General features: G+C 40.8%; 1 protein-coding gene across 1 annotated transcript in view; it reads right to left on the bottom strand.

Moving 5' to 3' along the window:
• Positions 1–13,290, bottom strand: part of LOC128643745 (uncharacterized protein C5orf34 homolog) — a 46,717-nt gene that overhangs the window by 15,902 nt on the left and 17,525 nt on the right. The gene's annotated exons all lie outside the window — the stretch shown is intronic.

Below are 13,290 nucleotides of genomic sequence, written 5' to 3'. Positions count from 1 at the left end.
ACGGAAGTCATATATTGACCCTCCTGGATCATTGGTAAAATGGTCCGAATGGTCTCCATCTTGAAGGATGGAACTCTTAGGAATTGGTTTAGGATCTTGAGATCTAGAATTGGTCTGAAGGTTCCCTCTTTTTTGGGAACCACAAACAGATTGGAGTAGAAACCTTGCCCTTGTTCTGTTTTTGGAACTGGGCAGATCACTCCCATGGTAAAAAGGTCTTCTACACAGCGTAAGAACGCATTTCTTTGTCTGGTTTACAGACAATTGAGAAAGATGGAATCTCCCCCTTGGAGGAGAATCTTTGAAATCTAGGAGATACCCCTGGGTTACAATTTCTACGGCCCAGGAGTCCTGAACGTCTCTTGCCCAGGCCTGAGCAAAGAGAGAAAGTCTGCCCCCTACTTGATCCGGTCCCAGATCGGGAGCTACCCCTTCATGCTGTCTTAGTGGCAGCAGCAGGCTTTTTGGCCTGTTTACCCTTGTTCCAAGCCAGGTTAGGTCTCCAGGTTGGCTTGGATTGAGCAAAGTTCCCCTCTTGCTTTGCAGCAGGGGAAGAGGAAGCGGGACCACCCTTGAAGTTTCGAAAGGAACAAAAATTGTCTTATTTGACTTATCTTGAGGGAGGGCATGACTCTTCCCTCCAGTGATGTCTGAAATGATCTCTTTCAGTGCAGGCCCGAATAGGGTCTTACCTTTGAAAGGGATGGTCAAAAGCTTAGATTTAGTTGACACATCAGCTGACCAGGACTTAAGCCATAACGCTCTTCGCGCTAAAATGGCAAAACCTGAATTCTTTGCCGCTAACTTAGCAAGATGAAAAGCGGCGTCTGTAATAAAAGAATTAGCCAACTTAAGGGCCTTAATTCTGTCCAAAATATCATCTAGTGGGGTCTCCATCTGAAGAGCCTCTTCTAGAGCCTCAAACCAAAAAGCAGCTGCAGTGGTTACCGGAACAATGCATGTTATAGGTTAAAGAAGAAAACCCTGATGAACAAAAATTTTCTTTAGGAGACCCTCTAATTTTTTATCCATAGGATCAATGAAAGCACAACTGTCTTCAATAGCTATAGTTGTACGCTAAGCCAGAGTAGAAAACATAATTTATGTAAGAACTTACCTGATAAATTCATTTCTTTCATATTAACAAGAGTCCATGAGCTAGTGACGTATGGGATATACATTCCTACCAGGAGGGGCAAAGTTTCCCAAACCTTAAAATGCCTATAAATACACCCCTCACCACACCCACAAATCAGTTTAACGAATAGCCAAGAAGTGGGGTGATAAGAAAAAAAGTGCGAAGCATATAAAATAAGGAATTGGAATAATTGTGCTTTATACAAAAAAATCATAACCACCACAAAAAAAGGGTGGGCCTCATGGACTCTTGTTAATATGAAAGAAATGAATTTATCAGGTAAGTTCTTACATAAATTATGTTTTCTTTCATGTAATTAACAAGAGTCCATGAGCTAGTGACGTATGGGATAATGACTACCCAAGATGTGGATCTTTCCACACAAGAGTCACTAGAGAGGGAGGGATAAAATAAAGACAGCCAATTCCTGCTGAAAATAATCCACACCCAAAATAAAGTTTAACGAAAAACATAAGCAGAAGATTCAAACTGAAACCGCTGCCTGAAGAACTTTTCTACCAAAAACTGCTTCAGAAGAAGAAAATACATCAAAATGGTAGAATTTAGTAAAAGTATGCAAAGAGGACCAAGTTGCTGCTTTGCAGATCTGGTCAACCGAAGCTTCATTCCTAAACGCCCAGGAAGTAGATACTGACCTAGTAGAATGAGCTGTAATTCTTTGAGGCGGAATTTTACCCGACTCAACATTGGCATCTTGGTTGAAATCTTTAATTCATCTTGCCTAAGAAATGGCAGAAGCTTTCTGGCCTTTCCTAGAACCGGAAAAGATAACAAATAGACTAGAAGTCTTACGAAAAGATTTCGTAGCTTCAACATAATATTTCAAAGCTCTAACAACATCCAAAGAATGCAACGATTTCTCCTTAGAATTCTTAGGATTAGGACATAATGAAGGAACCACAATTTCTCTACTAATGTTGTTGGAATTCACAACTTTAGGTAAAAATTCAAAAGAAGTTCGCAACACCGCCTTATCCTGATGAAAAATCAGAAAAGGAGACTCACAAGAAAGAGCAGATAATTCAGAAACTCTTCTAGCAGAAGAGATGGCCAAAAGGAATAAAACTTTCCAAGAAAGTAATTTAATGTCCAATGAATGCATAGGTTCAAACGGAGGAGCTTGAAGAGCTCCCAGAACCAAATTCAAACTCCAAGGAGGAGAAATTGACTTAATGACAGGTTTTATACGAACCAAAGCTTGTACAAAACAATGAATATCAGGAAGAATAGCAATCCTTCTGTGAAAAAGAACAGAAAGAGCGGAGATTTGTCCTTTCAAAGAACTTGCGGACAAACCCTTATCTAAACCATCCTGAAGAAACTGTAAAATTCTCGGTATTCTAAAAGAATGCCAAGAAAAATGATGAGAAAGACACCAAGAAATATAAGTCTTCCAGATTTACGAGCCTGTAACATAGTATTAATCACGGAGTCAGAGAAACCTCTTTGACCAAGAATCAAGCGTTCAATCTCCATACCTTTAAATTTAAGGATTTCAGATCCGGATGGAAAAAAGGACCTTGCGACAGAAGGTCTGGTCTTAACGGAAGAGTCCATGGTTGGCAAGATGCCATCCGGACAAGATCCGCATACCAAAACCTGTGAGGCCATGCCGGAGCTATTAGCAGAACAAACGAGCATTCCCTCAGAATCTTGGAGATTACTCTTGGAAGAAGAACTAGAGGCGGAAAGATATAGGCAGGATGATACTTCCAAGGAAGTGATAATGCATCCACTGCCTCCGCCTGAGGATCCCGGGATCTGGACAGATACCTGGGAAGTTTCTTGTTTAGATGAGAGGCCATCAGATCTATCTCTGGGAGCCCCCACATTTGAACAATCTGAAGAAATACCTCTGGGTGAAGAGACCATTCGCCCGGATGCAACGTTTGGCGACTGAGATAATCCGCTTCCCAATTGTCTACACCTGGGATATGAACCGCAGAGATTAGACAGGAGCTGGATTCCGCCCAAACCAAAATTCGAGATACTTCTTTCATAGCCAGAGGACTGTGAGTCCCTCCTTGATGATTGATGTATGCCACAGTTGTGACATTGTCTGTCTGAAAACAAATGAACGATTCTCTCTTCAGAAGAGGCCAAAACTGAAGAGCTCTGAAAATTGCACGGAGTTCCAAAATATTGATCGGTAATCTCACCTCCTGAGATTCCCAAACTCCTTGTGCCGTCAGAGATCCCCACACAGCTCCCCAACCTGTGAGACTTGCATCTGTTGAAATTACAGTCCAGGTCGGAAGAACAAAAGAAGCCCCCTGAATTAAACGATGGTGATCTGTCCACCACGTTAGAGAGTGTCGAACAATCGGTTTTAAAGATATTAATTGATATATCTTCGTGTAATCCCTGCACCATTGGTTCAGCATACAGAGCTGAAGAGGTCGCATGTGAAAACGAGCAAAGGGGATCGCGTCCGATGCAGCAGTCATAAGACCTAGAATTTCCATGCATAAGGCTACCGAAGGGAATGATTGAGACTGAAGGTTTCGACAAGCTGTAATCAATTTTAGACGTCTCTTGTCTGTTAAAGACAGAGTCATGGACACTGAATCTATCTGGAAACCCAGAAAGGTTACCCTTGTTTGAGGAATCAAAGAACTTTTTGGTAAATTGATCCTCCAACCATGATCTTGAAGAAACAACACAAGTCGATTCGCATGAGACTCTGCTAAATGTAAAGACTGAGCAAGTACCAAGATATCGTCCAAATAAGGAAATACCACAATACCCTGTTCTCTGATTACAGACAGAAGGGCACCGAGAATCTTTGTGAAAATTCTTGGAGCTGTAGCAAGGCCAAACGGTAGAGCCACAAATTGGTAATGCTTGTCTAGAAAAGAGAATCTCAGGAACTGATAATGATCTGGATGAATCGGAATATGCAGATATGCATCCTGTAAATCTATTGTGGACATATAATTCCCTTGCTGAACAAAAGGCAATATAGTCCTTACAGTTACCATCTTGAACGTTGGTATCCTTACATAACGATTCAATAATTTTAAATCCAGAACTGGTCTGAAGGAATTCTCCTTCTTTGGTACAATGAAGAGATTTGAATAAAACCCCATCCCCTGTTCCGGAACTGGAACTGGCATAATTACTCCAGCCAACTCTAGATCTGAAACACAATTCAGAAATGCTTGAGCTTTCACTGGATTTACTGGGACACGGGAAAGAAAAAATCTCTTTGCAGGAGGTCTCATCTTGAAACCAATTCTGTACCCTTCTGAAACAATGTTCTGAATCCAAAGATTGTGAACAGAATTGATCCAAATTTCTTTGAAAAAACGTAACCTGCCCCCTACCAGCTGAACTGGAATGAGGGCCGTACCTTCATGTGAACTTAGAAACAGGCTTTGCTTTTCTAGCAGGCTTGGATTTATTCCAGACTGGAGATGGTTTCCAAACTGAAACTGCTCCTGAGGACGAAGGATCAGGCTTTTGTTCTTTGTTAAAACGAAAGGAACGAAAACGATTGTTAGCCCTGTTTTTACCTTTAGATTTTTTATCCTGTGGTAAAAAAGTTCCTTTCCCACCAGTAACAGTTGAAATAATAGAATCCAACTGAGAACCAAATAATTTGTTTCCCTGGAAAGAAATGGAAAGTAGAGTTGATTTAGAAGCCATATCAGCATTCCAAGTCTTAAGCCATAAAGCTCTTCTGGCTAAGATAGCCAGAGACATAAACCTAACATCAACTCTAATAATATCAAAAATGGCATCACAGATAAAATTATTAGCATGCTGGAGAAGAATAATAATATCATGAGAATCACGATTTGTTACTTGTTGCGCTAGAGTTTCCAACCAAAAAGTTGAAGCTGCAGCAACATCAGCCAATGATATAGCAGGTCTAAGAAGATTACCTGAACACAGATAAGCTTTTCTTAGAAAAGATTCAATTTTTCTATCTAAAGGATCTTTAAACGAGGTACCATCTGACGTAGGAATGGTAGTACGTTTAGCAAGGGTAGAAATAGCCCCATCAACTTTAGGGATTTTGTCCCAAAATTCTAACCTGTCAGGCGGAACAGGATATAATTGCTTAAAACGTTTAGAAGGAGTAAATGAATTACCCAATTTATCCCATTCTTTGGAAATTACTGCAGAAATAGCATTAGGAACAGGAAAAACTTCTGGAATAACCACCGGAGCTTTAAAAACCTTATCCAAACGTATAGAATTAGTATCAAGAGGACTAGAATCCTCTATTTCTAAAGCAATTAGTACTTCTTTAAGTAAAGAGCGAATAAATTCCATCTTAAATAAATATGAAGATTTATCAGCATCAATCTCTGAGATAGAATCCTCTGAACCAGAAGAGTCCAAAGAATCAGAATGATGGTGTTCATTTAAAAATTCATCTGTAGAGAGAGAAGATTTAAAAGACTTTTTACGTTTACTAGAAGGAGAAATAACAGACAAAGCCTTCTTTATGGATTCAGAAACAAAATCTCTTATGTTATCAGGAACATTCTGCACCTTAGATGTTGAGGGAACTGCAACAGGCAATGGTACATTACTAAAGGAAATATTATCTGCTTTAACAAGTTTGTCATGACAATTATTACAAACAACAGCTGGAGGAATAGCTACCAAAAGTTTACAGCAGATACACTTAGCTTTGGTAGATCCAGCAGGCAGTGATTTTCCTGTAGTATCTTCTGGCTCAGATGCAACGTGAGACATCTTGCAATATGTAAGAGAAAAAACAACATATAAAGCAAAATAGATCAAATTCCTTATAAGACAGTTTCAGGAATGGGAAAGAATGCCAAATATCAAGCTTCGAGCAACCAGAAGCAAATGAAAAATGAGACTGAAATAATGTGGAGACAAAAGCGACGCCCATATTTTTTAGCGCCAAATAACACGCCCACATTATTTGGCGCCTAAATGCTTTTGGCGCCAAAAATGACGCCACATCCGGAACGCCGACATCTTTGGCGCAAAATAACGTCAAAAAATGACGCAACTTCCGGCGACACGTATGACGCCGGAAACGGAAAAGAATTTTTGCGCCAAAAAAGTCCGCGCCAAGAATGACGCAATAAAATGAAGCATTTTCAGCCCCCGCGAGCCTAACAGCCCACAGGGAAAAAAGTCAAATTTTTGAGGTAAGAAAAATATGATAATTTCAATGCATAATCCCAAATATGAAACTGACTGTCTGAAAATAAGGAAAGTTGAACATTCTGAGTCAAGGCAAATAAATGTTTGAATACATATATTTAGAACTTTATAAATAAAGTGCCCAACCATAGCTTAGAGTGTCACAGAAAATAAGACTTACTTACCCCAGGACACTCATCTACATGTTTGTAGAAAGCCAAACCAGTACTGAAACGAGAATCAGTAGAGGTAATGGTAAATATAAGAGTATATCGTCGATCTGAAAAGGGAGGTAAGAGATGAATCTCTACGACCGATAACAGAGAACCTTATGAAATAGACCCCGTAGAAGGAGATCACTGCATTCAATAGGCAATACTCTCTTCACATCCCTCTGACATTCACTGCACGCTGAGAGGAAAACCGGGCTCCAACTTGCTGCGGAGCGCATATCAACGTAGAATCTAGCACAAACTTACTTCACCACCTCCCTTGGAGGCAAAGTTTGTAAAAACTGATTTGTGGGTGTGGTGAGGGGTGTATTTATAGGCATTTTAAGGTTTGGGAAACTTTGACCCTCCTGGTAGGAATGTATATCCCATACGTCACTAGCTCATGGACTCTTGTTAATTACATGAAAGAAATAGCTCCCTCCACCTTAAGGACCGTCTGCCATGAGTCCTTTATGGTGTCGGAAATGGAGAACATTTTCTTAAAAACAGGAGGGAGAGCGAACGGAATACCTGGTCTATCCCACTCCTTAGTAACAATGTCCGAAATCCTCTTAGGGACCGGAAAAACCAGTGTAAACAGGAACCTCTAAATATTTGTCCATTTTACACAATTTCTCTGCAACGACAATAGGGTCACAATCATCCAGAGTAGCTAAAACCTCCCTAAGCAATAAACGGAGGTGCTCTAGCTTAAAATTTAAATGCCGTCATATCTGAATCTGTCTGAGGGAACATCTTTCCTGAATCAGAAATCTCTCCCTCAGACAGCAAATCCCTCATCCCTACCTCAGAACATTGTGAGGGAATATCGGATACGGCTACTAAAGCGTCAGAAGGCTCAGCATTTGTTCTTAACCCAGAGCTACTGTGCTTCCCTTGCAACCCTGGCAGTTTAGATAAAACCTCTGTGAGGGTAGTATTCATAACTAATTCTTTCACCTTCAAAGATATGGCTTCAGACGCACTAGAAGTACTTGGCGTCGCTTGTGCGGGTGTAACTGGTTGTGACACTTGGGGAGAAGTAGATGGCGAAACCTGATTTCCTTCTGTCTGAGAATCATTTAATGCCAAATTCTTATAAGTCAAAATATGTTGTTTGCAATTTATAGACATATCAGTACAATTGGGACACATTCTTAGAGGGGGTTCCACAATGGGTTCTAAACAAACTGAACAATGAGTTTCCTCAGTGTCAGACATGTTTAACAGGCTAGTAATGAAGCAAGCAAGCTTGGAAAACACTTTATTTAATGAAAAAAACACAATTTGCAAAAACGGCACTGTACCTTTAAGAGAAAAAAGGCATACACAAACTGCAAAACAGGTTAAAATTGCTTCAAAAATTCCGAAATTTTAACAGTGTACCCACTAAGCTTTAGAAGGATTGCACCACAAGTAAAAAAGCAATAGACCCCCAAATGAAAAAACCTGCTGTGGCCCTACCTGCCCTTAGGAAGCGATAATATGGGGTTTAAAGCTTCAATTAGTCCCTCAGAAGACTATCAGGACCTCAGGAGAAGTTGCTTGTAAATGCGCAACTGAGGCGCAAAAATAGGCCCCGTCCACCTCACTCGATGTTGCTGGGGCCTAAACAAAACTAACAAACCCTGCCTGAAAGACATGTGGGTTATAAACAACCCCAAAGAACCCTCAAGCAAATGTCCCATAAAACAGAAAACGTTACTCCCAGACACAAAAACGTTTGTCCCAACATAAACTGAGTGCCCACAAAAAATTAACCCTTTATGCAAGCTAGTAAAAACCTCTGATAACACTAGGATTACTGCTTACCCTTCCCCTAATGGGGACACTGTCTGCCTTTCTGAGTTAACACAGTCTCTGCAGAAAATATGACTGAACATACCTCATTGCTGTAAAGCAAGAAACCGTTCCTCACACTGAAGTTTTCCTGTACTTTTCAGCTCATGTGGGAAAAGCAGTGGACCTTAGTTGCAAATGCTAAGATCATCATCCTCCAGGCAGAAATCTTCATCTATGTCCTGCCTGAGAGTAAATAGTACAACACCGATACCATTTAAAAATAACAAACACTTGATTGAAGATAAAATAAAACTAACAGTTTAACACCTCTTCTCTTTACTCTTCCTGCTTAAAGCCAGCAACGAGAATGACTGGGGGGTGGAGTTAAGGGGGGAGCTATATAGACAGCTCTGCTGTGGTGCTCTCTTTGCTACTTCCTGTCAGGAAGGACAATATCCCACAAGTTAGGATGAATCCGTGGTACATTCTTGCAAAAGAAATATAAATATATATATATATATATATATATATATATATATATATATATATATATATATATTATATATAAAACATACACACACACACACATATATATATTATATATAAAACATACACACACTATATATATATATATATATATATATATATATATATATATATATATATATATATATATATATATATATATATATATATATATATATATATATATATATATATATATATATATATATATTATTTTTTTTTTTTTTTTTTTCCAAATCAAGGACTGCACAATCTCACTCAAAAATTATTGCCAAGGTGCACTGCAGAAATAATCCCCAATTCGTCCAATGAGAGATATTTATACACACACACACACACATATATATACATATACACACATATTTAGTCAGCCACCAATTGTGCAAGTTCTCTCACTTAAGAAGATGAGAGGCCTGTAATTTTCATCATAGGTATACCTCAACTATGAGAGACAAAATGTGGAAACAAATCCAGACAGACAATCACATTGTCTGATTTGGAAAGAATTTATTTGCAAATTATGGTGGAAAATAAGTATTTGGTCAATATCAAAAGTTCATCTCAATACTTTGTTATATATCCTTTGTTGGCAATGACAGAGGTCAAACATTTTCTGTAAGTCTTCACAAGGTTGTCACACACTGTTGCTGGTATGTTGGCCCATTCCTGCATGCAGATCTCCTCTAGAGCAGTGATGTTTTGGGGCTGTCGCTGGGCAACACAGACTTTCAACTCCCTCCAAAGGTTTTCTATGGGCTTGAGATCTGGAGACTGGCTAGGCCACTCCAGGACCTTGAAATGCTTCTTACGAAGCCATTACTTCGTTGACCGGGTAGTGTGTTTGGGATCATTGTCATGCTGAAAGACCCAGTCAGGTTTCATCTTCAATGCCCTTGCTGATGGGAGGTTTGCACTCAAAATCTCACAATACATGGCCCCATTCATTCTTTCATGTACACGGATCAGTCGTCCTGTTCCCTTTGCAGAGAAACAGTCCCAAAGCATGATGTTGCCACCACCATGCTTCACAGTAGGTTTGCTGTTCTTTGGTTGCAACTCAGCATTCTCTCTCCTCCAAACATGACGAGTTGTGTTTCTACCAAACAGTTCTACTTTGGTTTCATCTGACCATATGACATTCTCCCAATCCGCTTCTGGATCATCCAAATGCTCTCTAGCATACTTCAGACGGGCCCGGACATGTACTGGCTTAAGCAGGGGGACACGTCTGGCACTGCAGGATCTGAGTCCCTGGCGGCGTAGTGTGTTACTGATGGTAGCCTTTGTTACGTTGGTCCCAGCTCTCTGCAGGCCATTCACTAGGTCCCCCCGTGTGGTTCTGGGATGTTTGCTCACCGTTCTTGTGATCATTTTGACCCCACGGGGTGAGATCTTGCGTGGAGCCCCAGATCGAGGGAGATTATCAGTGGTCTTGTATGTCTTCCATTTTCTAATTATTGCTCCCACAGTTGATTTCTTCACATCAAGCTGCTTGTCTATTGCAGATTCAGTCTTCCTAGCCTGGTGCAGGGCTACAATTTTGTTTCTGGTATCCTTCGACAGCTCTTTGGTCTTCACCAAAGTGGAGTTTGGAGTGCGACTGTTTGAGGTTGTGGACAGGTGTCTTTTATACTGATAACAAGTTCAAACAGGTACCATTAATACAGGTAATGAGTGGAGGACAGAGGAGCCTCTTAAAGAAGAAGATGATACAGGTCTGTGAGAGCCAGAAATCTTGCTTGTTTGTAGGTGACCAAATACTTATTTTCCACCATAACATGCAAATAAATTATTTCCAAAATCAGACAATGTGATTGTCTGGATTTGTTTCCACATTTTGTCTCTCATAGTTGAGGTATACCTATGATGAAAATTACAGGCCTCTCATCTTCTTAAGTGGGAGAACTTGCACAATTGATGGCTGACTAAATACGTGTGTGTGTGTGTGTGTGTGTGTGTGTATACATATTTATATATTTATTTATTTTTATGGGTAAAGTCAGATATTGGGTAAAGCTAGGATTACCCAGGTAAAACGGACATTACCCAAGCGGCTGTAGGTAAAGCCCGATGTATGATCATAAAACCCCTCAGAGTGCGGAGTCACCACATCAAACATATATACGATGCACTGTAATTCCCTCATCTTTACTATCTTTTTTGCCTCGGTCTGGGGGATGAAGCCTCATTCCCAAAGGTTCACTTGGGGTGGATGCCAGAGGATCAGCGGGGAGCTTCCTTGAACCCCCCAGGCGGAGGGAAAATAAATATTGTAGATGGGGGGGATTACAGTACATCAGGCTTTACCCACAGCCGCTTGGGTAATGTCCGTTTTACCCGGGTAATCATTTCTTACTTTACCCGTAACATTTTTACATTATCAGGGGTGTGGAAATTTTTTTTTTTTTTTTAAAAATAAGACTAAAGCGGAAGCCCAATCTACTTGTCCTGATTCGCAAAATAAAACACTATAAAGGCCCTGTTCAGCAAACTTTTTTTTTTAATTCAGACACAGAATGTAGTTATTCTGTAAAGCTGCTAGTAGCCACCATTACTAGACATATGACCTGGTACCAAGCTGCTAGTAGCCACCATTACTGGATATATGACCTGGTACTAAGCTGCTAGTAGCCACCATTACTGGACATATGACCTGGTGCTAAGCTGCTAGTATCCACCATTACAGGACATATGACCTGGTACTAAGCTGCAAGTAGCCACCATTACTGAACTGGTACTAAGCTGCTAGTAGCCACCATTACTGGACATATGACCTGGTACTAAGCTGCTAGTATCCACAATTACTAGACATATGACCTGGTACTAAGCTGCTAGTAGCCACCATTACTGGACATATGACCTGGTACTAAGTTGCTAGTAGCCACCATTACTAGACATATAACCATCCTGGTACTAAGTTGCTAGTATCCACCATTACTGGACATATGACCTGGTACTAAGCTACTAGTAGCCACCATTACTGGACATATGACCTGGTACTAAGCTGCTAATATCCACCATTACAGGACATATGACCTGGTACTAAGCTGCTAGTAGCCACCATTACAGAACTGGTACTAAGCTGCTAGTAGCCACCATTACTGGACATATGGCCTGGTACTAAGCTGCTAGTATCCACAATTACTAGACATATGACCTGGTACTAAGCTGCTAGTAGCCACCATTACTGGACATATGACCTGGTACTAAGCTGCTAGTAGCCACCATTACTGGACATATGACCTAGTACTAAGCTGCTAGTAGTCACCATTACTGGACATATGACCTAGTACTAAGCTGCTAGTATCCACCATTAGCGGACATATGACCTGGTACTAAGCTGCTAGTATCCACCATTACTGGACATATGACCTGGTACTAAGCTGCTAGTGTTGACACTGTGCCATATGTCCAGTAATGGTAGATACTAACAGGTCAGTGGTCACATGGCCAGTAATGGTGGATACTAGCAGGTCAGTGATGGTCACATGGCCAGTAATGGTGGACACTAGCAGGTCAGTGAAGTTCATATGGCCAGTAATGGTGGACACTAGCAGCTAAGTGATGACATCTCATCGGCTCCTCCATAATCCCCTCCCAATAAAAAAAAAAAAAGACCCCAAATAATTTCCAATACGTCTGTGCTTTGAGGTTGTGCGTGCAGTGATGGTCCCCCCCGCCGTTACCTGCTGCAACTCACTCACTTATTGTGCTACAGGAGAGAGCGAGACTAATTAAATTAGTCTCCATAATAGTTGGTAAGATAAGCTATGCATTGTTTAGGGGTTCACAGTCCCTCACCCCCCTTAATAGAAAGAAATCCCTTTATGGAAATATCTGTACCTATCTGGTATTTGATGTGATATTCTGTACTTTACTGTAGTGCTTCCAGCTACCACTTTGGGAAATTGAATTGCCCCTTCCTTTTTGATTATGCTTATCCCTACTGTAGTAGGTTATACATTGTGCCCTAGAGCTATTACATTCTACAGTCCAAATACTTGATTAATATTCTACAATAAAAATACTATTTAGACTAATACTCTATCCCTCCTTATGCAGGGTAATATGCTGCAGCCCTAGCCTAATAGGAGGCGATACTATACTATTTAACAACTCGGCTAAATACCTTACTGGGGTAATCTCTTTTTTCTGTTTGGGTGTAAGTTTGCTGACTCTTTGTTGTATAGTTATCTTGCTGTCCAGTTATTTCACCCCTCAGAATCTTCTGCTCCTCTTATCCTCTCCTCTTTTACTCGGGGTAGGTCTGTCCCTGTCTTACTCGCAAAGATAATATAGTTTCCTCTACAGGTCAGGGTACTATTCCTGCAGCCTCTTCTGTCACTGTCAGTGCCCGGCTCTCCCCAGCCAGGATCCAGCAGTGTCTTGTGTTACGGCGCCGTTAGCTGCCCCTATGCGCCCGGCTCCTGCCCCAGTCCTGCCCGGCCGCTCTTTGTCCCAGCTCTTGTTCTAGCTGAC

This window comes from Bombina bombina, unplaced genomic scaffold, assembly GCF_027579735.1.
Source record: "Bombina bombina isolate aBomBom1 unplaced genomic scaffold, aBomBom1.pri scaffold_1534, whole genome shotgun sequence".
In the NCBI taxonomy this organism is placed as follows: domain Eukaryota; kingdom Metazoa; phylum Chordata; class Amphibia; order Anura; family Bombinatoridae; genus Bombina; species Bombina bombina.
The sequence above is the reverse complement of the archived record's forward strand: the minus strand, read 5'-3'. Positions and strand labels throughout refer to the sequence as shown.